This window comes from Hyperolius riggenbachi, chromosome 1 (genome assembly GCF_040937935.1).
Source record: "Hyperolius riggenbachi isolate aHypRig1 chromosome 1, aHypRig1.pri, whole genome shotgun sequence".
Lineage (NCBI taxonomy): Eukaryota > Metazoa > Chordata > Amphibia > Anura > Hyperoliidae > Hyperolius > Hyperolius riggenbachi.
Window position 1 is genome coordinate 406,772,863 of NC_090646.1, and position 24,861 is coordinate 406,797,723.

General features: G+C 46.4%; 1 protein-coding gene across 1 annotated transcript in view; it reads left to right on the top strand.

Moving 5' to 3' along the window:
- Positions 1-716: 716 nt before the first annotated feature.
- Positions 717-24,861, top strand: part of PLGRKT (plasminogen receptor with a C-terminal lysine) — a 92,299-nt gene continuing 68,154 nt past the window's right edge. The window contains exon 1 of the mRNA XM_068235581.1: positions 717-918. The gene's annotated coding sequence lies outside the window, so the exon portion shown is untranslated. The remainder of the gene's footprint in view (positions 919-24,861) is intronic.

Genomic DNA, 24,861 nt, shown 5'->3' on the forward strand with positions numbered 1-24,861 from the left:
GGCAGAGCTTTTGGCTGCAGCTCTGCCTCTACATGTGTCTATCAGCGCGGATTGCCGCCTCCGCCTACCCCTCTCAGTCTTCTTTCACTAAGAGGGGGGGGCGGGGAGAGGTGGAGATACGTGCGGATTGACATGCTTGGAGGTAGAGCTGCAGCTGAAAGGAAAGTCGTGGATTTTGTGTGTGTGTGTGTGTGTGTGTGGGGGGGGGGGGTGTTCAGGTGGAGGGACAAGTTAGGGGGGATTTAACAGGTAGGGCTATGATGTTAAAGTGATTTTTAAAATAAAAAAGTGAATTTTATGAGACTTCAGAGACTCTTTAATGAATCAATGTTCATTGAATTGATGGTGACCTACTGCACATGCACAGATCTCTCAAAATCAAAAATGAACCACAATCAAAACAAAAAGCATGTTTGTGACCATTCCTCACTCCATCCAAAGCTACCTAAAATGTGGCTTTTATTGAGCTGGACCTGACTTCCCTTTACTTTTCCAATTAACATAAAAACACTACGAATTCACTTCAAGTAAGCTCAAGTTCACTGCTTTGTTACTCATGAGTGTTGCATTAACACGGCCAGCCAGTAGATGGCGCCCTTAGTCTGTCTAGATGATTATGCGAGACCGCATTTTTTACGGAATACAACAAGAGGCAATGTAGCCTATAGTACGCCCTCCACTACTCAGACACACCCTTCCTGTACTGCAAGCGACACCTTCCACTAACCTCTTCGTTGCCTGGTTGGAAGCTGTTGTGTGTGTTAAACAGAGTTAAGTAGGCTCGAATAAGGACAGAAAGAGTTAACAGTATTCAATGTCATACAGCTCCGGCAGTGACCTCTTCCCTGCTCTATAACGTGTGTCACCTATTGCAGAGGAGCTGAGCGGGCTGCATCTGGGGTGCCTACTATAAACACGGTAATTCTGTTCCCTCAGCCAGCCTTGACATGGGTTTGCTTATTTGGGAATCTGCAGTGGCAATAGGAGTGTATGACTGTAGAATTCTGCCATGCTGTTATATGGAGTGTTCAGCTTCTATAGTACTTATGTCATTTCCTGCTAGGAGGACCTGTCATTGTGTATTTAATGAAGTGATAGTGATAGCTGACGTCCTGTCAGGTTCAATTTTGCTTGGGGGGTTTATTGAGAAACATCACTTACTATAGTATTTTCTGCATTAAATATATTTTCTTTAGGCTTGTATAGATGTGATACGGGTGGCTCTTATAGTTTTTCTTTCACTTTGCAAAGCAGTGGTGTGTAAGAGTCAGTATTAAGTTTAGTGTCTTTATCATTAACCCTTAAGGTATGCTTACACTCATCGCTTTCTGCCATCAGTATATGGCTGATTTGACCGCTCTGATCGAATTGGCTAGAAATCAATGCAGCAGGCAGCATGATTGGTCAACTGATCGATTTCTGCCTGAAATCGATTGATCCAGATGGAAAATCTAGGGTCGATCAGCTGCTGGCGGCAGATCGATGGCCCATAGTGTTGCATTGGATTGAATAGTGCAACACTGCATTTCGATGGATTTTCAGTAGATTTCATACTGAAATCTATTGGAATTCTGTTCCTAGTGTGTGGCACACACCAGATCAGAATCTATCTGATGGTTGAATCTGCTGGAAATCTAGAAGTGTATGGGTTAGGGTTGCAACTGTATGAAATTCCACAGTATGATAACCGTCTAAAAAATATTACAGTATACCATATTATACGATTATTTGGACCCGCCCCCCTTACATTAAATAATGTTCCCCACTCCAATGTGGGGTGCCCCACTCCCTCAACATACATATGATTAAGCCGCTTGGAGATTTGGGGCGCCGGGTAAAACACTAAAAAGGCTCACCCTGCTCCTGCAAAAGTCCTGGTGGTGTTAGAGTTAGGTGTAGCCAGTAGTAGATGGCCACTGCATAGGTAGCTAGGGATAGGTGTAGCCAGTAGTAGATGGCCACTGCATAGGTAGCTAGGGATAGGTGTAGCCAGTAGTAGGTGGCCGCAGCATAGGGAGCCAGGGATAGGTGTAACCAGTAGTAGGTGGCCGCAGCATAGAGAGCCAGGGATAGGTGTAACCAGTAGTAGGTGGCCGCAGCATAGGGAGCCAGGGATAAGTGTAACCAGTAGTAGGTGGCCGCAGCATAGGTAGCCAGGGATAGGTGTAGCCAGTAGTAGGTGGCCGCAGCATAGGGAGCCAGGGATAGGTGTAACCAGTAGTAGGTGGCCGCAGCATAGGGAGCCAGGGATAGGTGTAACCAGTAGTAGGTGGCCGCAGCATAGGGAGCCAGGGATAGGTGTAGCCAGTAGTAGGTGGCCACAGCATAGGGAGCCAGGGATATGTGTAACCAGTAGTAGGTGGCCGCAGCATAGGGAGCCAGGAATATGTGTAACCAGTAGTAGGTGGCCGCAGCATAGGTAGCCAGGGATAGGTGTAGCCAGTAGTAGGTGGCCACAGCATAGGGAGCCAGGGATAGGTGTAACCAGTAGTAGGTGGCCGCAGCATAGGGAGCCAGGGATAGGTGTAACCAGTAGTAGGTGGCCGCAGCAAAGGGAGCCAGGGATAGGTGTAACCAGTAGTAGGTGGCCGCAGCATAGGGAGCCAGGGATAGGTGTAACCAGTAGTAGGTGGCCGCAGCATAGGGAGCCAGGGATATGTGTAACCAGTAGTAGGTGGCCGTAGCATAGGTAGCCAGGGATAGGTGTAGCCAGTAGTAGGTGGCCGCAGCATAGGGAGCCAGGGATAGGTGTAACCAGTAGTAGGTGGCCGCAGCATAGGTAGCCAGGGATAGGTGTAGCCAGTAGTAGGTGGGTGGCCGCAGCATAGGGAGCTAGGGATAGGTGTAACCAGTAGTAGGTGGCCGCAGCATAGGGAGCCAGGAATAGGTGTAACCAGTAGTAGGTGGCCGCAGCATAGGTAGCCAGGGATAGGTGTAGCCAGTAGTAGGTGGCCGCAGCATAGGGAGCCAGGGAAAGGTGTAACCAGTAGTAGGTGGCCGCAGCATAGGGAGCCAGGGATAGGTGTAGCCAGTAGTAGGTGGCCGCAGCATAGGGAGCCAGGGATAGGTGTAACCAGTAGTACGTGGCCGCAGCATAGGGAGCCAGGGATAGGTGTAGCCAGTAGTAGGTGGCCGCAGCATAGGGAGCCAAGGATAGGTGTAACCAGTAGTAGGTGGCCGCAGCATAGGGAGCCAGGGATAGGTGTAACCAGTAGTAGGTGGCCGCAGCATAGGGAGCCAGGGATAGGTGTAACCAGTAGTAGGTGGCCGCAGCATAGGGAGCCAGGGATAGGTGTAACCAGTATTAGGTGGCCGCAGCATAGGGAGCCAGGGATAGGTGTAGCCAGTAGTAGGTGGCCGCAGCATAGGGAGCCAGGGATATGTGTAACCAATATTAGGTGGCCGCAGCATAGGGAGCCAGGGATAGGTGTAGCCAGTAGTAGGTGGCCGCAGCATAGGGAGCCAGGGATAGGTGTAACCAGTATTAGGTGGCCGCAGCATAGGGAGCCAGGGATAGGTGTAACCAGTAGTAGGTGGCCGCAGCATAGGGAGCCAGGGATATGTGTAACCAGTAGTAGGTGGCCGCAGCATAGGTAGCCAGGGATAGGTGTAGCCAGTAGTAGGTGGCCACAGCATAGGGAGCCAGGGATAGGTGTAGCCTGTAGTAGGTGGCCGCAGCATAGGGAGCCAGGGATAGGTGTAACCAGTAGTAGGTGGCCGCAGCATAGGGAGCCAGGGATAGGTGTAACCAGTAGTAGGTGGCCGCAGCATAGGGAGCCAGGGATAGGTGTAACCAGTAGTAGGTGGCCGCAGCATAGGGAGCCAGGGATAGGTGTAACCCGTAGTAGGTGGCCGCAGCATAGGGAGCCAGGGATAGGTGTAACCAGTAGTAGGTGGCCGCAGCATAGGTAGCCAGGGATAGGTGTAGCCAGTAGTAGGTGGCCGCAGCATAGGGAGCCAGTGATAGGTGTAACCAGTAGTACGTGGCCGCAGCATAGGGAGCCAGGGATAGGTGTAGCCAGTAGTAGGTGGCCGCAGCATAGGGAGCCAGGGATAGGTGTAACCAGTAGTAGGTGGCCGCAGCATAGGGAGCCAGGGATAGGTGTAGCCAGTAGTAGGTGGCCGCAGCATAAGGAGCCAGGGATAGGTGTAACCAGTAGTAGGTGGCCGCAGCATAGGGAGCCAGGGATAGGTGTAACCAGTAGTAGGTGGCCGCAGCATAGAGAGCCAGGGATAGGTGTAACCAGTAGTAGGTGGCCGCAGCATAGGGAGCCAGGGATATGTGTAACCAGTATTAGGTGGCCGCAGCATAGGGAGCCAGGGATAGGTGTAACCAGTAGTAGGTGGCCGCAGCATAGGGAGCCAGGGATAGGTGTAACCAGTATTAGGTGGCCGCAGCATAGGGAGCCAGGGATAGGTGTAGCCAGTAGTAGGTGGCCGCAGCATAGGGAGCCAGGGATATGTGTAACCAGTAGTAGGTGGCCGCAGCATAGGGAGCCAGGGATATGTGTAACCAGTAGTAGGTGGCCACAGCATAGGGAGCCAGGGATAGGTGTAACCAGTAGTACGTGGCCGCAGCATAGGGAGCCAGGGATAGGTGTAACCAGTAGTAGGTGGCCGCAGCATAGGTAGCCAGGGATAGGTGTAGCCAGTAGTAGGTGGCCGCAGCATAGGGAGCCAGGGATAGGTGTAACCAGTAGTACGTGGCCGCAGCATAGGGAGCCAGGGATAGGTATAGCCAGTAGTAGGTGGCCGCAGCATAGGGAGCCAGGGATAGGTGTAACCAGTAGTACGTGGCCGCAGCATAGGGAGCCAGGGATAGGTGTAGCCAGTAGTAGGTGGCCGCAGCATAGGGAGCCAGGGATAGGTGTAACCAGTAGTAGGTGGCCGCAGCATAGGGAGCCAGGGATAGGTGTAACCAGTAGTAGGTGGCCGCAGCATAGGGAGCCAGGGATATGTGTAACCAGTAGTAGGTGGCCGCAGCATAGGTAGCCAGGGATAGGTGTAGCCAGTAGTAGGTGGCCGCAGCATAGGGAGCCAGGGATAGGTGTAACCAGTAGTAGGTGGCCGCAGCATAGGTAGCCAGGGATAGGTGTAGCCAGTAGTAGGTGGCCGCAGCATAGGGAGCCAGGGATAGGTGTAACCAGTAGTAGGTGGCCGCAGCATAGGGAGCCAGGGATAGGTGTAGCCAGTAGTAGGTGGCCGCAGCATAGGGAGCCAGGGATAGGTGTAACCAGTAGTAGGTGGCCGCAGCATAGGGAGCCAGGGATAGGTGTAGCCAGTAGTAGGTGGCCGCAGCATAGGGAGCCAGGGATAGGTGTAGCCAGTAGTAGGTGGCCGCAGCATAGAGAGCCAGGGATAGGTGTAACCAGTAGTAGGTGGCCGCAGCATAGGGAGCCAGGGATATGTGTAACCAGTATTAGGTGGCCGCAGCATAGGGAGCCAGGGATAGGTGTAACCAGTAGTAGGTGGCCGCAGCATAGGGAGCCAGGGATAGGTGTAACCAGTAGTAGGTGGCCGCAGCATAGGGAGCCAGGGATAGGTGTAGCCAGTAGTAGGTGGCCGCAGCATAGGGAGCCAGGGATATGTGTAACCAGTAGTAGGTGGCCGCAGCATAGGGAGCCAGGGATATGTGTAACCAGTAGTAGGTGGCCACAGCATAGGGAGCCAGGGATAGGTGTAACCAGTAGTAGGTGGCCGCAGCATAGGGAGCCAGGGATATGTGTAACCAGTAGTAGCTGGCCGCAGCATAGGGAGCCAGGGATATGTGTAACCAGTAGTAGGTGGCTACAGCATAGGGAGCCAGGGATAGGTGTAACCAGTAGTACGTGGCCGCAGCATAGGGAGCCAGGGATAGGTGTAACCAGTAGTAGGTGGCCGCAGCATAGGTAGCCAGGGATAGGTGTAGCCAGTAGTAGGTGGTTGCAGCATAGGGAGCCAGGGATAGGTGTAGCCAGTAGTAGGTGGCCGCAGCATAGGGAGCCAGGGATAGGTGTAACCAGTAGTACGTGGCCGCAGCATAGGGAGCCAGGGATAGGTGTAGCCAGTAGTAGGTGGCCGCAGCATAGGGAGCCAGGGATAGGTGTAACCAGTAGTAGGTGGCCGCAGCACAGGGAGCCAGGGATAGGTGTAACCAGTAGTAGGTGGCCGCAGCATAGGGAGCCAGGGATAGGTGTAACCAGTAGTAGGTGGCCGCAGCATATGGAGCCAGGGATATGTGTAACCAGTATTAGGTGGCCGCAGCATAGGGAGCCAGGGATAGGTGTAACCAGTAGTAGGTGGCCGAAGCATAGGTAGCCAGAGATAAGTGTAGCCAGTAGTAGGTGACCACAGCATAGGTGTAGCCAGGTTAGGTGCCCGCAGTATAGAGAGCCGAAAGTGTGGGGGAGGGGGACACAGCGGCGGGGGTTACAAATACTTGCTGGCGGGTCCTGCACGCGTGTACTGGCTTTATTCCTATACCAGTATTCTTCATTCTTATACCAGTTCTTGCGTTCCATCTCCTTGTAACAGTGCCCAGGGGGGCGCTGTTTCAGGGAAATGGGACGCAAGAGCAGGAAGAGGGAAGAAGTCAGTGCACGCGAGCAGGACCCGCCGGCAAGTGAGTTTATTTATTTATTCCCTTCGTTGTTCGTGCGCCTGCTGCTACGTCACATCCCTGCCACTACGTAGCCCGGCCCCCGAAAACTGGTAAAAGGTGATTGTGCAACCTTAGTATGGGTACCTTTTAGACTGTCAGCTACGGTATTTAAAAAAAGCCAGCATTGTTATATGAATATGAATAGTGTTTATTAAAAAGATCTTGCGTAAATCTGCATTGTACGTCCAGGGATTAGTCCGTAGGGATTGTCATTGAAATGCAAATACATGTGAGATGATTTAGAATTATGCCAATTATTATGATACAGAATTATGCTAATTATTAAATGTAAAAGCAACACACAAATCTTGCTGTGAAGGCATTTGACTCGTTTTCAAGCTGCATAAATTCGCAGTAACATTTACATAATTCCTCATCAACTTAAAATTATTTGCATATTTCAAGTGAAATACAGTGTTGGCACCGAATCAAAACTTTATACTAAATGCCTTCATTGTTTGTTTTTTGTTTCACTTACCTGGGGCTAATACCGGCCCCCTGCAGACGCCGGTCCTTAAGGATGCTCCTGTCCCCTGCCGCGGCTCACTTCCGCCGTCTTACAAGTCGATGGCAACTGACGTCGCCGGGAGGGTCCTGCAGGGTCCTGTCCGTTCTCTGCTCATCGTGAACAGCTCCTTTTTTATATATAGGAGCCATTCGCATTTGTCAGCCTGTAACCGTTCTGTGAAATCTGTTGCGGTAAGGGGCATGAGGCCCCTTCTGCAACACAGAAATGAGTTCTGTGCTGCAGTCCATGATAATCCTGGGCAGGCAGATACGTTCCCCCCTCCCCTTCCCCAATATAGCCTATGGGGGTAACAACGCATCTGCCCCAGGCTACAGCCAGACCACAGTGGACCATCTGAGCTGACACTACACGTCCACTCCCACAGGCTGCAAGTGAACCAAGCCGACGACTTGGTTCACACATAAATCTGTACATTTCTGGTCCTGTCCTGTCAGTTTTCTATAAGTTTTACCTGACAGAATTGGACCTGTACACCTTTTATGTGTGAATACGCCCATATAAAACTGACAGGACTGAACTGGACTGAAAATGTCCACCTTTTATGCGTGAACCAGACAATTGAAAACTTATACAAAATTGATGCAAAACTGACAGGACAGGAAATGTACAGATTTATGTGTGAACACAACCATAGAAACACATACAAAACTGATGCCAACAGACAGAACAGGAGTGGACACCTTTTGTATGTGTGAACCAAGCCTAAAGGTGGCCATACACTCGTTAGATTAGCAGCAGATAGATCATCAGATAGATTTTCTGATCTATCTGATGTGTTTAGGAACATTTTTTACTAGGAACAGATTTCTAATAGATTTGCAGGGCTGTGGAATCGGTCCAAAAATCCACCGACTCCGACTCCTCAGTTTAGGATTCCTCCGACTCCTCGACTCCGACTCCTCTAATTTGCATATTACAATTTTGTTGATTAAAAGTATGTAACATGAAATTCGTCTCTTAACTGCCAACGCTTACGAATTTTACAAGACAACTGAAGTGAGAAGTATATGTAGACTACTATATTTATTCCCTTTAGACTAAAACTAGTCCTTGGTAAGAGTACTTGTAAAAGGTACAAACCGGAACAAAGAACATCTATCAGACCCTAGGCAATGTAAGTGTGGGTACATGTAAGAATGATGTGCAGGTACTCTGCAGGGGAATGAGGAGATTCTTCCTCTATTACACATTCTTCATGCACAATCTGAACAAGGTTTATGGGTGACAGACAACACCTCTGTGTTCAATGTGCACAGCATTCTCAGTGTATTCCCTGCAGCTCTGTCGGGAGTGCATATGTAAAGTATAGTACTACTGTGTAACAAAGTAAACCTGAGACAGATGAAATTAAAGTTTTATACAGACCTGGGGCTTCCTCCAGCCGCCTTCAGGATAATCAGTCCCTCGTTGTCCTCCTCCACCACCTGGATCTTCTGCTATGAGTCCAGGTACTTGAGCCAGTCGGGCGTAGTGCGCATGCACACACTCCGCCGCCAGGAGCATACTACACCTGTGCAGCACTATTGCGCAGGTGCAGAATGTTCCTGGCTGTGGGAGCAGCATGCGGCCGGACAGCGCTGACTGGCTGAATTACCAGGACTCATAGCAGAAGATCCAGGTGGTGGAGGACAGCGAGGGACTGATTAGCCTGAAGGGGGCTGGAGGAAGCCCCAGGTATGTATAAAACTTTACTTTTCATCCGTCTCAGGTACCCTTTAATTTGTAGTCACCAAACCAAATTTTAACAACATATCAAATTATTTGATTTCATCAGCAAAGGGAGTGCATACATTTGCATAAATCAGCATCAATGCAGAATTATTTCCATCTCATTGACTATTTCTATTAGTTACACAGCTACACATCAGGCTTTATTCTTACAGCATAGATGTTATTTAGTATATATGTTACGGCCAGAACCCGAAGTGTGGCCACTTCGCGTTCTGGCCAGCCACTTCGGATTCTGGCCGGCCAATGTGCGAAGTGGCCGCAGCGCAGCGGCCACTGTTAGAAATGGCATGATGACACATAAGTTACAATGTATTTTATGGCCGTCACGCTGCGGCCAAATGTATTAGAAGTCTCGCACTGCCTCCTCTCCTCCTCCCCCCGCCTCTCTCTTCTCCCTGCCTCCTATACCACATACGGAGCAGCCGGCGGGGACACACGCGGAAGTTGGTCAATTTCCTCTCTCCTCTCCCTGCCTCCTATACCACATACGGAGCAGCCAGCGGGGATACGCGTGTCCCGGAGAGTCGTTCGTTGCAGCAGGGCAGCAGAGCGGGGAGGCTGCAGACATTGCTTCTGCCAGCACCCGCTCTGCAGGAACGGCAGGATTCCCCTGCCGCGACGAACGACTCTCGGGGATACGCGTGTCCCCGCCGGCTGCTCCGTATATTGTATAGAGGCAGGGAGATGAGAGAGTCGGGGGGAGTTGGAGAAGAGGCAGTGCGAGACTTCTAATACATTTGGCCGCAGCGTGACGGCCATAAAATACATTGTAACTTATGTGTCATCATGCCATTTCTAACATTGGCCGCTGCGCTGCGGCCACTTCGCACATTGGCCGGCCAGAACCCGAAGTGGCTGGCCAGAACGCGAAGTGGCCACACTTCGGGTTCTGACCGTAACATATATAAGAGATTCCTGTGTACACATCATATATACAGTCACAATCAGATCTGTATATCTGACCTTAAAAATACGGGGACTGCTTTATTGAAGCAGCACAAGTAACTAATTTTGATTGGTTTATTTCATTTTTGTGGACTAAGCACAGCTATTACTGTATATATACTGTATATGTACATTATTTTTAATGACTATTATCTGAGAAATAGAACATTTTATCATATTTTCTATTTTAATTACAGTTACAAATTCATTAGGAGTCGGAGTCTGTGCATTTTTTCCCGACTCAGACTCCGACTCCAGGCACCCAAAATTGCCCGACTCCACGACTCCACAGCCCTGGATTTCAGTATGAAAATCAATCTGATGGCATTTTTTTGCCATCAGATTTCCATTAGGTCCAATGCAAATTCATAAGCAATCTCATCAGATCGACCTAGATTTTCCAGCATGTCAGATCGATTGAAATAGATCGAAATCGTCCGCAAATTGACCGATCGGGCAATCGATTTTTGATCGATCGGCCACTTATTGGCTGAGTGTATGGGCCCCTTAAGGCTCAGTTCCCACTTGCACCAGAACACATGCAGCCAGCAGGAGCTGACAGTGTAGTTCGCCTCTGGAGCCCAGGGCAGATGCGTTAACCCCATAAGGTGGCCATACACTTATAGATTTGCAGCAGATTCGATAATCAGATAGATTTCCTTCAGATGCCTGTCAAGTCGAATCTGACAGGAATCATTCTGATGTGTGCCACACACTAGGAACAGATTTCCAATAGATTTCAGAATTAAATCTATTGGAAATCTATTGAAAATCGATCTAAATGCATTCTTGGACCATTAGATCCAATGCAACTCTATGGGCCATTGATCTGCTGCCAGCAGCAGATTCACCTACATTTTCCATCCAGTCAGATAGATCAAATCGATCAAAATCGGCCACAATTCGATCAATCCGCTGATTCGATAGAATCGATTTCTGATCGATTTGATAGAATCAATCGATTGATGGCTGAAATCGACCAGTGAGTGGGTCCCTATAGGCTATATGGTAAGATTATCGCAGACTGCACAGACGTGCGGCCTGCTTACTGAAACGGATACACTGCAGGATGTTAAGTGTGAATGACCCCTATTTATAAAATAAGCAAAAAAATGTCCGTTCTCTGCTCAAGTGGGAACAGAGCTTAAAGGAGGCCACACACCATACAATTTTTTTAAATATCTTTCCAATTCAAGAATTGCAATTATGAAAGAAATGATTGAAAACTCAGAAAAATTCTTGGGTCTGTACATCAAGTAATTGTATACCACACACCATTCAATTTTCATAAAAATTGATCAGAAAAATCCAACACTCCCGATCTTTTATCGAACAAAAATAGGAACGAATGGAAAAAAAAAAAAAAGTTTTTGAAATTTTTTTGGGACAACTAATCGTTTTTATCAAATTGCTGTAAAATTGGATCACTTTATTGTATGGTGTGTGGCCACCTCAAAGTACCCCTGAACTGAGAGGGGTTTGATCGACATCAGAGCACTATTCTCTCAGTCCAGTACCCCCAAGGGTCCCTGTTCTAGTCACCCAAAATCTTTGACTGACTAGAACATCGAATATGAGCAGGGAGGATATGGCAGTTATCCTCCCCGATCACGCCCCCCTTGTACCTCCGACGTTTTGAGACCTGCAAAATAAAAAATGCTGCACAACTCACTCCTGGATCCCTTTGCTGTCTTTTCCACCTTGTTATCTCTCCTGTTCCGCTGCTGTGTCCTCTTCTATTGCCGCAGCTGTGTCCTCTCCTATTGGCTGGCATCTCCACTGCTATGCCGCTGACCCGGATGTCCTTTCGGGTTACTTCCGGGTCACCGCCATAGTGGTGAAGATGTCGGCAGATACGAGGGACATGGTGGCAGAACGAGAGAGCTGACAAGTCGGAAAAGAAAGCAAAGGGATCCAGGAGTAGGTGAGTTGTTCAGCGGTGTTCAAACCATTGGTACGGGAGTACTTTAACCGCTCGAAGACCGCAGGCTTACACCCCCTAGTGACCAGGCGATTTTTCACAGTTCAGCGCTCTGCAGCTTTAACAGCTCGCTGGACGGCCATACAACTTAGCACACAAAGGAATCTTACCTCCTTTTCTTGTCCCTAACAGGGCTTTCTTTTGGTGGGCTTTGATTGCTGCTGCGATAGTTAGTAGTTAGTTTTTATTGCCAAAAAAAAAACCGCTTTAACAAAAAATTATTTATTGTCCCACTCTCTCCCCCTTCCTTTCACCCCTCTAAATTGGCCCTGGAAGGCGATCCGTCCAGTTCCTCTCCTCTCATAGCGATTATCCTGTGAGAGGGCTTAGATTGTGTACCACTCGGAGGGAAAGCTAAGTGTCCCCCGTGCAGCGCTGCACTAGATCGCATCGCTGTACAGATGTACAGTGGTTTGCAAAAGTATTCGGCCCCCTTCAAGTTTTCCACATTTTGTCATATTACTGCCACAAACATGAATCAATTTTATTGGAATTCCACGTGAAAGACCAATACAAAGTGGTGTACACGTGAGAAGTGGAACGGAAATCCTACATGATTCCAAACATTTAAAAAAAAAAATAACTGCAAAGTGGGGTGTGCGTAATTATTCAGCCCCCTGAGTCAATACTTTGTAGAGCCACCTTTTGCTGCAATTACAGCTGCAAGTCTTTTAGGATATGTCTCTACCAGCTTTGCACATCTAGAGACTGAAATCCTTGCCCATTCTTCTTTGCAAAACAGCTCCAGCTCAATCAGATTAGATGGACAGCGTTTGTGAACAGCAGTTTTCAGATCTTGCCACAGATTCTCGATTGGATTTAGATCTGGTCTTTGACTGGGCCATTCTAACACATGGATATGTTTTGTTTTAACCACTTCAGCCTAATAGCAATTTTCACATATAGGCAATGCTCCCATGAATTTGCCAATAACTTTATTACTGCTTATCACGCCTAAATGATCTATATATTGTTTTTTCAGGATAAATGAGGCTTTTAGTGTGTGTTAATTTTGTTTTTATTAATCACCTAATTTTCTATGCATTTTAAAGGGAATATAAGGAAAAAAAATAGAAAAAACAAACTATTTCTCCAATTACATCCATCATAGCTTTACCTTAAACAGTGCTGACTATAAGTTAAACCCACTAATTTTATTTGTTCATTCATCCTGGTTTTTGCAACATTTAGATTATGTTCCAAGCACAATGTATGGTGACAATATTGTATTTGAAAATAAAGGTGTCTTTTTCTGTTTTTGCTTTCTCATTGTACACTATTGATGATTATAAGACCTTATTTTCAATAGTAATGTAACCTCATGGCATACATGTTTAAAAAGCCAGGTTCTTAAGGTACCAATATATGTTTTTTCTTTTATATTCTGTCACTTTGTTTTCATTTTACAAGTCTTTTAATTTGGTATAGAATATGTGAAATGTAATTTCTTTTGATTGTTTGTGACTAAAAATAATATAGGAGACATGGGCCTCAACCCTAAAACTTTTTAAACTCTATTCTACTACCTATCATGGTTAAAATGATACCACATGTGTCTCTTGTAGTGTTGCTAAAACATTCCCAAGTTTGATCATAATTCTGAAAATGACTTTTTTATGTTTGATTGAGTTTGTCCCTACCTATTTTTCATGTGACGTGGGTCACAGCTTTTAGACACACCAAAATGAATTCTACAACTCGTCATAGTTAAAATGATACCATGTGTCTCATTTAGTAACAAACTGGTGGTGCATTCTCCACAACTACGCTGGACAAATATATTCGTCCAGTTGTCTTTAAGTGGTTAAACCATTCCATTATTGCCCTGGCTTTATGTTTTAGGCTCCGCCCCAGTCTCAAGTCTTTTGCAGATTTCAAAAGAGGTTTTCTTCCAAGATTGCCCTTTTTTGGCTCCATCCATCTTCCCATCAACCCTGATTAGTGTCCTTGTCCCTGCTGAAGAGAAGCACCCCCAGAGCATGATGCTGCCACCACCATATTTGACAGTGGGGATGGTGTGTTCAGAGTGATGTGCAGTGTTAGTTTTCCACCCCACATAGCATTTTGCATTTTAGCCAAAAAGTTCCATTTTGGTCTCATCTGACCAGAGCACCTTCTTCCACATGTTTGCTGTGTCCCCCACATGGCTTGTGGCAAACTGCAAACTGGACTTCTTATGCTTTTCTGTTAACAATGGCTTTCTTCTTGCCACTCTTCCATAAAGGCTAACTTTGTACAGTGCATGACTAATAGTTGTCCTATGGACAGATTCCCCCACCTGAGCTGTATACTTCTGCAGTTCGTCCAGAGTCACCATGGGCCTCTTGACTGCATTTCTGATCATCGCTTTCCTTGTTCGGTCTGTGAGTTTAGGTGGATGGCCTTGTCTTGGTACGTTTACAGTTGTGCCATACTTCTTCTATTTCTGAATGATCGCTTGAACAGTGCTCCGTGGGATGTTCAAGGCTTTGGAAATCTTTTTGTAGCCTAAGCCTGCTTTAAATTTCTCAATAACTTAATCCCTGACCTGTCTTATGTGTTCTTTGGACTTCATGGTGTTGTTGCTCCCAATATTCTCTTAGACAACCTCTGAGGCCCTCACAGAGCAGCTGTATTTGTACTGACATTAGATTACACACAGGTGCACTCTATTTAGTCATTAGCACTCATCAGGCAATGTCTATAGGCAACTGACTGCACTCAGATCAAAGGGGGCCAAATAATTACGCACACCCCACTTTGCAGTTATTTATTTGTAAAAAATGTTTGGAATCATGTATGATTTTCGTTCCACTTCTCATGTGTACACCACTTTGTGTTGGTCTTTCATGTGGAATTTCAATCAAATTGATTCATGTTTCTGGCAGTAATATGACAAAATGTGGAAAACTTTTAAGGGGGCCGAATACTTTTGCAAACCACTGTAAATAAGCTTTTTTGGGGGGGTTCCAAACAGCCTGCCAGCCGCGATGGCAGGCTGATCATGGAGCTCTGCTCCGTATCTCTGCAGTGAACGATCGCGCATGTGCGCTCCCTGATAAACTATGCCTCCAGGACTTGACACCTGGAGGCGCCACCTTCCAACCGCCAATCGGCTTTAGGCAGTCGGGAAGTACGCTTCAAAACAGATGCATTTTAACTGATCAAATGTTCCATCGCAGTGAATTGTGAAAAAGCTTCAGTTGTTCAATGTACAATGTATGAAAGAGGCCATAGGGAAACATGGACATTACCTTGTACATCAGTTTTCTTTTCAGTTATAGCTGAAAACCAGGGCTGTGGAGTCGTGGAGTCGGGCAATTTTGGGTGCCTGGAGTCGGAGTCGGGAAAAAATGCACCGACTCCGACTCCTAATGAATTTGTAACTGTAATTAAAATAGAAAATATGATAAAATGTTCTATTTCTCAGATAATAGTCATTAAAAATAATGTATATATACAGTATATATACAGTAATAGCTGTGCTTAGTCCACAAAAATGAAATAAACCAATCAAAATTAGTTACTTGTGCTGCTTCAATAAAGCAGTCCCCGGGGGCGGAGCTAGCCATGCTTCCGTGAGGACGTGTTTTTCCGGAGCTCCTCATCCACCCGCCTAACTTTGGCCCAAGAAACCGAGTAATTCATCTCGAAAGACCCCACAGCATGTCAGGAAGATCAAAGGGCAAAACAAGATCTAAATCAACCCCATTTAGGAACGAAACACAGCAGCAAGTCACAAAATATCTTAAAAGGAACGAAGCGACGCAGACACCAGTCAAAATGGCCGACGGGTCTCCGTCCTCCGGCAAGACAGCAAAGGCGGCAGACACAGAGTCAGCTACCATGAAATCTCTTAACGAGATACGGGATTTCCTCCACACCCTACCTACTAAAGATGACCTCACCGATCTGGCAGAGCGCATCACATCGGCTTCCCGGGCCGAGCTGCAGGTGGTCCAAGATGAAGTTGAGCTGCACGATAACCGAATAGCCCGGCTGGAAAGCGATGTGGAGGACCTGAAGGCGGATCTCAAACAACTAAAAGAGGAAAAAGAAAAGCAGGCCGCCACTAACTCCATGCTGCGCGACGGCCTGGAAGACCTTCAGAACCGCAGTCGTCGCTGCAACATACGGGTGAGGGGTCTCCCGGAGTCATACGGAACGACACAAATAGAACCCGCACTGATAGCGATATTCAATAAGGTCCTCAACCGCCACGCGGACGACTCTATCAAATTTGACCGTGCACATAGAGCACTACGGCCTAAACCTGCAGAGAGAGACCCGCCACGCGACATTATTTGCAAGCTACACCATTATAGCCTGAAAGACGCCATCATGCAGGCAGCAAGACAGATGGACTTTATTGAATATGACGGCCAAAAGATACAGTTATATCAGGACCTAGCCCCGGGAACCCTAGCTCAGAGAAGAGCACTGCAACCGCTGCTGAAGGCGGTGGTCGAAAAAGGTTGGAAATATCGCTGGGGCTTTCCCTTCCACCTGATCATCCTGGAAGAAGACAAGACTCACATTCTGCGGAACCCTGCAGAGCTGCCCGAGCTTTTTGAAACCCTGCAAATGCAGCCAGTAGCCGTGCCGGAATGGAAACCTGACCAAATGACCCCCGGGCTGCCGCAGAGAAATAGACGCAAGCGACAGATCCCACAAAATGGCGACAATGCTTCTCCTTAGGCCCTAGTCTTTCTCAGGCCTTCTACGACGATGGATAAGGTACTGTAACCCATTTAAATTTATTATCACTGCGTAGATAGACATGGTCCTCCCCCTCCTATGGAGTTTACATCTAAGCCATATTGGCTTCTCCTGGACCCCTCACATCGAGCAGAAGGCTTACGGGAACACATGTCGTCTAACTTTTACTGTAAGGTGCTACTAACCCCACTGAGCCTCCAAAATGGTCGCACAAGGCCGAAGCACCCCACCCAGAGGAACTAGAAACGGAACAGACCTATATTAATGTGGGTGGTGCGACATCTCCCATACAGGATAACTTTAACCCACTCCATCCAGAAGACGGCGCACGTTTGATCGTGCTATTATGGTCATTCTTTAAACTTGCTGGGTTTACGCCACTACATTGATTTTGCATTTGCATCATTTCTGGCCCATACTTGGATGTGGATGGGCTCTAAGACGCCAGCTTTCAATGTCCCGACTAGATATCTTTGACAGGAAACGGCTATGATAATGCGCCATCAATATCTCGTGACAACTATTGCATGCCCCGAAGGGGGAAATCTATTACTGTATTTAGATATGTATTGATGGAATCCGGAGGGCTCTGTGTCAGGGGAATAGGCGGAAAAGCTGCTACCTAGGCATGCGGCCTTGGAGACGCCTAATAAGTCTGGCATATCGGCACGGTGGGCACTGTGTTTGCACTCTCATTTTGCAAACATCAGGGGCGCTGCCTCTAGAAAGCATGTTACAGAGAATTGGGCACCCGTAATTGTTAATGTCATCAACTTTTACATACATGGCTGTGGGTGGGGGGGTCCTAGATTTGGCCAACGGGAAATTTGGGAGGGGGAGAATATCCAGGCCTAATAACAAATGGGGCTGCTAATCTAAGTCGTAGGGGAGTCTGAAAGTGTCCTGACAATGATATAAAACTCGGTAATATAATAACCTTTCAACTATGCAGGTGGGTGGCTGAGAGGTCCCCACTCCTCGCGTTTGTAATGGTTGCTCGGAGCCCACATAGGGAGACTCTGGTAGTCCTATCCCATAGGTGGGCATCAGCTGACATTAGTTTTCCCTTCACGTTGAAGGTTAAGAGTAGTTTTTGGTTTATTTGTTCCCATTCCAGGTTGATTGTTCTTACACATATGACACACACCGCTGGCACAGGTATCATGCCTCACACATGGCTGATGTGAGGTGTATTTCCATCAATGCCAGAGGTCTCAATACTCCAGAAAAAAGGAGAATTCTCTTGAAAGATATGTGGAAGCAAAAAGCGCAAATTGTCTTTGTACAGGAGACGCATTTCAAAAAGGGACACCACCCTAGTTTTAGAGATAAAAATTACCCAAATGTATACCTGGGAGTCTCCCCTGAGACAAAGACAAAAGGCGTTGCTATATTGGTAAACAGAAACCTACCGTTTTCTGTTCTGGACGTGAAAGCTTACGTTGATGGAAGATTTGTATTGGTAAAATGCACTATAAAGGATATAAAATATACACTGGGCTCAATTTACGCCCCAAATGTAGACCAAGTAACCTTCGTGTCTAGATTTCTGGATGCCCTGGATTCTTTTGCGGAAGGAAGTATCATCCTGGGGGGAGATCTCAACACAACATTAAACCCTAAACTTGATAATTCCCAGGGTAGGGCCTCCATGTCATACGCTAAAATCAACAAAATTAAACGTATGCTCCACGAACGACAATTGATTGATGTATGGAGGGCGACCCACCCTGATACAAAAGATTTTACTTACTATTCCAATGTACATCAGACCTACAGCAGAATAGATTACATTTTAATATCCCACAATTTGCTGACAGAACATGTTTCTGCGGACATCGGAATAATGTCATATTCGGACCACTCCCCTGTAGGCGTAAATCTAACCTGCAGATATAAAAAGGAGTGCCCGTTCACATGGAGACTTAATACGGCCCTTATACATGATGAAATCACGCATACAGAAATCCTGAAAGAATTAAAAGAATACTTTAATATAAACGACACGGAGGACATATCCCCAACGTCTCTCTGGGATGCCCATAAGTGTGTGCTGAGAGGCTTCTTTATCCAGCTGGGATCGAGGCTTAAGAGGGAAGGAAACCAGGCCATCCAGACCTTAATAGAAGAGATTCACGTGTTAGAACTAAAGCATAAACGCAACCCTGTACAGGTAAACCTCACACCACTGCAGGAAAAAAGAAGGAAACTTAACACATTCTTACAGGAATATGCGAAGCAGGCAGCCTATCGGTGCCAAAACACCTACTATATGCTGGGCAATAAACCAGGGAAACTGCTGGCAAGAGCCCTTAAGCAACAGCAGCAGAGAACCTATATTCCCCTAATTATAGATAGTAAAGGATCTAGGCATGTCAGGAGCGGTTCCATTGCCAGTAGCTTTCAAACTTTTTACACCAATTTATATAATTTATCCCGTACGGGGGGCCCGGGCGAACCGCAAGCAAGACAAGCGGCAATCGAAAATTACCTTAAAGCAGCTAAACTTCCCCAAATAGATGCAGAGACAACTAAGGAACTTGAAGCCCCTTTCAATGAATCTGAAATCAAGGGGGTGATCGCGAGCATTAAATCAGGTAAGGCCCCCGGCCCAGACGGTTTCACTATCGACTACTATAAAAAATTTAAAGAGACCCTCACCCCATATTTGTGCAGGATGTTTAATAATATAGCTGATGACACGCCTAACTCCGGTTTTTCAACACAGACTCTTGAATCCCATATTGCGGTGATACCAAAACCCAAAAAAGACCCGGCCAACTGTGGTAGCTACAGGCCAATATCACTGCTAAATATAGATATTAAAATCTTTGCAAAAGCTCTAGCAAATAGACTGGCACAACAGATGAGTTTATTAATACATTGGGATCAGGTGGGATTCATTCCCCATAGAGAGGCGAGGGACAACACTATAAGAACACAGATCCTGTTACAGCACGCCCGGTCTAATAACATTCCTTGTATGCTTCTTTCTACCGATGCCGAAAAGGCGTTTGACCAGGTGAGCTGGGACTGGATCACGGCGATACTTAAAAATACAAATCTAGGCCCACGTATGCTAAGATCCATAGGGGCCCTCTATACTAACCCCACTGCACGAATTAAAATTAATGGAGACTTATCAAAATCACTACCCATAAGAAATGGCACTCGCCAGGGATGTCCCCTATCCCCATTGATTTTCGCACTGGCACTGGAGCCGTTCTTACAGCATGTGAGAGATCGAAGTAATGTTTCGGGGATTGAGGTTAGTGACAACTGTAATAAAATAGCCGCTTATGCGGACGATTTGTTATTTTTCCTTACAAAACCTGCGACATCCCTCCCAAATCTGCTCGAAGAATTTAAGAAATTTGCGGAACTCTCAGCATTTAAGATAAATCTAGATAAATGCGAAGCCTACAATGTGGGTATACCTGAGCAGGTGAGGCAAGATCTGGAACAGAAGTTTCCTTTTAAATGGAACAAGCAGTTTATACGTTACCTGGGTACTAATATAGCCCATTCTATGAGTGAAACATTCACGTTAAATTTCCCACCCATACTGAAATCCTTTTCAGATGACTTAGTAAAGTGGAACTTTCCACACCTGTCTTGGCTTGGGCGTATTGCTGTAATCAAAATGAACACTATGCCGCGGCTTTTATACCTGTTCCAGACCTTGCCGATACCAGTTCCATCAACATTTTTGGCCCGCATCCAAACACTTTTCAACAGGTACATTTGGAAGGGCAAACCGCCCAGAATCAAGAAGGAAATACTCTATAGCACTAAACAATCTGGGGGTTTAGCTGTACCTAATGTTAGGTTTTACCACTATGCTGCAGTACTCACTAGAGCGGTTGACTGGGCCAGACACAGGGATACTAAACAATGGACCAATTTAGAGTTGAACCTGTCGACCTACCCACTTCTAAATTTATTGTGGACACTAGGGGCAAACACGAATACCCAACTAATCTCTCCACTAAGCCTCTACACATTGAGCTGCCTAAATAAAATTAGATACCTGCCTGAGGTATCTCCTCATCCTTCACCTCTCCTTCCTCTTTCCCATAACCCTGAGTTGCAACTGGCAGTTAAACAGGGAAGCAGACACCTTAGCCAGCGAGACGAACTGACTCTGGGGAGATTTTGTGACCAAAAGGACTGGTTATCACTGGGAGACCTACAAATTAAATTTCCTACTTTGAAGTTGACCTGGTGGACTCTGTTTCAAATCAGATCTTACCTCCGAAGCCACAGAATTACTCCTACAATGGTCAGAAAGCCGTCTGTTTTTGAGAATCTATGCACAGAGGGGGAACCTATGCAGAAAACACTCTCAATTATCTATTCCCTATTAATTGAACAAACTACTCCAGATATGTCATTCATCACGAAATGGGAGGGAGACACAGGGGCACGCTTCAGCTCTGTTCAGAGGGTCAAGATGTGCTACTTTGCCCATAAAACCTCTAGATCAGCAGGCATGCAGGAAATTAACTATAAAATCCTTACAAGATGGTATTTAACACCCTCCAGGCTCCATGAGATATTCCCCTCTGTTAGTCCAGAATGCTGGAGGTGTAGATCTGAAAGAGGTACTTTACCACATATTTTGTGGTCATGTGCCAAACTTGAAGACTTCTGGAAGAAGGTGCATAGCTTAGTGAAATTGGTTATAGATGGTGACATTCCATTCACTATGGAATTCTACATTCTGCACGCTAACTCGTGGTCCTTTAAAAAATACAAAAAATCAGTAATAAGACACATACTGAATGCAGCAAAACGGGTAGTGGTCCGGCGTTGGCGAAACCCCATTCCCCCTAATATTAGAGAGGTGCTCTCAGAAATGGATCAAACTTACCTAATGGAAAATATGGCACATATTGGGTCCAATGACGTGGAAAAATTTCAAAAAACATGGAGATACTGGTCCGGTTTGCGAGACTCTGAGGAGATAGGTCTGCTGCTTGATGAAGTATAGCGGGGTGGGGTACCAAACATAGGGTTGAGACCTTACTATGGCGGAGATGGGAAAGTGCACTATTATTATATGCTTCTCTTCCTGCTGCCAGCAAGAGGTGTCGTGTCATGTAATTACAATTTAATATAGGATGGGCGACACATAGGCTCGCTCCTGGAAGACGAGCAGATGTGGTCATATATGCTACAATCTGGAATGTTTTGACTGTTATGTTTAGATAGTCGTGTTTTTTTTTCTTAGATAATATTCTTTAAATAAGAAATCACAAAGGCAGATTGGGGAGATATAACACCAGAATGAGATGCTAAACACGTATGCAAACTTTAGATAACATAATCATCTCCTGGCTGGATACAAGTTGGGCCTACCCCTATCTGCCTGGTATGTATAGCTTTCTTTACGCTTAATGCTAAAAAATCTGACCTGCTGGTTTGTTATTTATAGCAATGTATGACATATATATGTATGTTAATCGCACCAATGTATATGTGGTTATACAAGGTAAAAACGTTTGTAATTATCTATATGCCTATGGATCCAAATAAAGAATTTAAAAAAAAAATAAAGCAGTCCCCGTATTTTTAAGGTCAGATATACATATCTGATTGTGACTGTATATATGATGTGTACACAGGAATCTCTTATATATGTTACGGCCAGAACCCGAAGTGTGGCCACTTCTAGTTCTGGCCAGCCACTTCGGGTTCTGGCCGGCCAATGTGCAAAGTGGCCGCAGCGCAGCGGCCAATGTTAGAAATGGAAAGTTTACATTTATTTTACAGCCGTCTCGCTGCGGCCAAATGTATTAAAAGTTGCTTAATTTAATTAAATTAAATTTCGCACTGCCTCCTCCTCCTCTCCTCCTCCCCCCCCGCCTCTCTCCTCTCCCCTGCCTCCTATACGACATACGGAGCAGCCGGGCGGGGACACGCGTGTCCCCCGAGAGTCGTTCGTCGCGGCAGGGGAATCCTGCCGTTCCTGCAGAGCGGGCGCTGGCAGAAGCAATGTCTGCAGCCTCCCCGCTCTGCTTCCCCTGCCGCGACGAACGACTCTCCCGGCGGCTCCGTATTGTATGGAAGGCGGGGACAAGGAGAGAGGCGGGGGGGGGGGGGAGAATCGGGGGGGGGAGGCAGTGCGAAAGCCGGCGGCTTCATCTATCACATCGCCGCCGGCTATATTTAATTAAATTTAAGCAACTTTTAATACATTTGGCCGCAGCGAGACGGCCGTAAAATAAGTGTAGCTTTGCATTTCTAACATTGGCCGCTGCGCTGCGGCCACTTCGCAAATTGGCCGGCCAGAACCCGAAGTGGCCGGCCAGAACTAGAAGTGGCCACACTTCGGGTTCTGGCCGTAACATATATACTAAATAACATCTATGCTGTAAGAATAAAGCCTAATGTGTAGCTGTGTCACTAATAGAGATGGTCAACGAGATGGAAATAATTCTGCATTGATGCTGATTTATGCAAATGTATGCACTCCCTTTGCTGATGAAATAAAAAAATTTGATATGTTGTTAAAATTTGGTTTGGTAACTACAAATTAAAGGGTAACTGAGACGGATGAAAAGTAAAGTTTTATACATACCTGGGGCTTCCTCCAGCCCCCTTCAGGCTAATCAGTCCCTCGCTGTCCTCCACCACCCGGATCTTCTGCTATGAGTCCTGGTAATTCAGCCAGTCAGCGCTGTCCGGCCGCATGCCGCTCCCACAGCCAGGAACATTCTGCACCTGCGCAATAGTGCTGCACAGGTGTAGTATGCTCCTGGCGGCGGAGTGTGTGCATGCGCACTACGCCTGACTGGCTCAAGTACCTGGACTCATAGCAGAAGATCCAGGTGGTGGAGGAGGACAACGAGGTACTGATTATCCTGAAGGCGGCTGGAGGAAGCCCCAGGTATGTATAAAACGTTAATTTCATCTGTCTCAGGTTTACTTTGTTACACAGTAGTACTATACTCTACATATGCACTCCCCACAGAGCTGCAGGGAATCCACTGAGAATGCTGTGCACATTGAACACAGAGGTGTTGTCTGTTTACAATCTCCTCATTCTCCTGCAGAGTACCTGCACATCACTCTTACATGTACCCACACTTACATTGCCTAGGGCCTGATAGATGTTCTTTGTTCCGGTTTGTACCTTTTACAAGTACTCTTACCAAGGACTAGTTTTAGTCTAAAGGGAATAAATATAGTAGTCTACATATCATTCTCACTTCAGTTGTCTTGTAAAATTCCTAAGCGTTGGCAGTTAAGAGATGAATTTCATGTTACATACTTTTAATCAACAAAATTGTAATATGCAAATTAGAGGAGTCGGAGTCGAGGAGTCGGAGTCAGTCGGTGGAATCCTAAACTGAGGAGTCGGAGTCGGTGGATTTTTGGACCGACTCCACAGCCCTGCTGAAAACAGCTGACGTAATGTAAAAGGAGAGGTAGACTAAGTTCCCATTGCACTGGATCATGTGCGGCCAGTGGGAGTGGACAGTGTAGTGTTTGCTCTGATGGTCTGCTGTGGTCTGGCTGTAGCAATTGCGTTAACCCCATAGGTTATGTTGGGAAATGCATCCACCTTCCCAGGATTATTGTAGACTGCACAGAAGTGCGTCCCGCTTATTGCAACTGATCTGTTGCACAAGTGTGAATGGCTCCTATATATAAAATAAGAGCCTTCATTGTCTGTTCAGTGGAGAATGGACAAAGAATTGTCCATTCTCAGCTCAAGTGGCAACACAGCCTGAGGACCTGTACACACTGATAATCACCAAGCGCAATCACAAACACAGTGCGATGCAATTGCCTTTTTAATCAACATTATGCTGTAGGAAGCCCCAGGCAAGTATAAATCATGCAATTACACTGGTCTCAGGTACACTTTAAAATGCATCATTTTATTATTGAATGGTGTAAAAGAGACCTTAGGGTTAAAGCCAATTGTGAACTTTTTCATAGTTATTTTTGTCATGTATTGGCATAGTTGTACTGTATTTCATAATGAAGATAAGAAGTTTTGAATCAGGATGATACCATTAATGGCTAACTTAAAAGAATAAGAGTAAGCTTTTGGCCGTACAGCCTTTGCCAGACTTCAATCCTGACAAGCAGTGTTGCTAACTCATCCCTTTAATTACAGACACATCTAAGTTATACAGGTTCTGGGACTATTTGCACATAATCAGTGCCTTAACTGCATCTACCTAGCCACAAAACCTGTATAATTCATGTCTCACTAATTAAAGGGATGAGTTGGCAACACTGCTGACAAGTCTGACAAAGGCTGCCCACCCGAAAGCTTACTCATATTCTTTTGAGGGCTCTTTCACATCTACCAACGCGTGC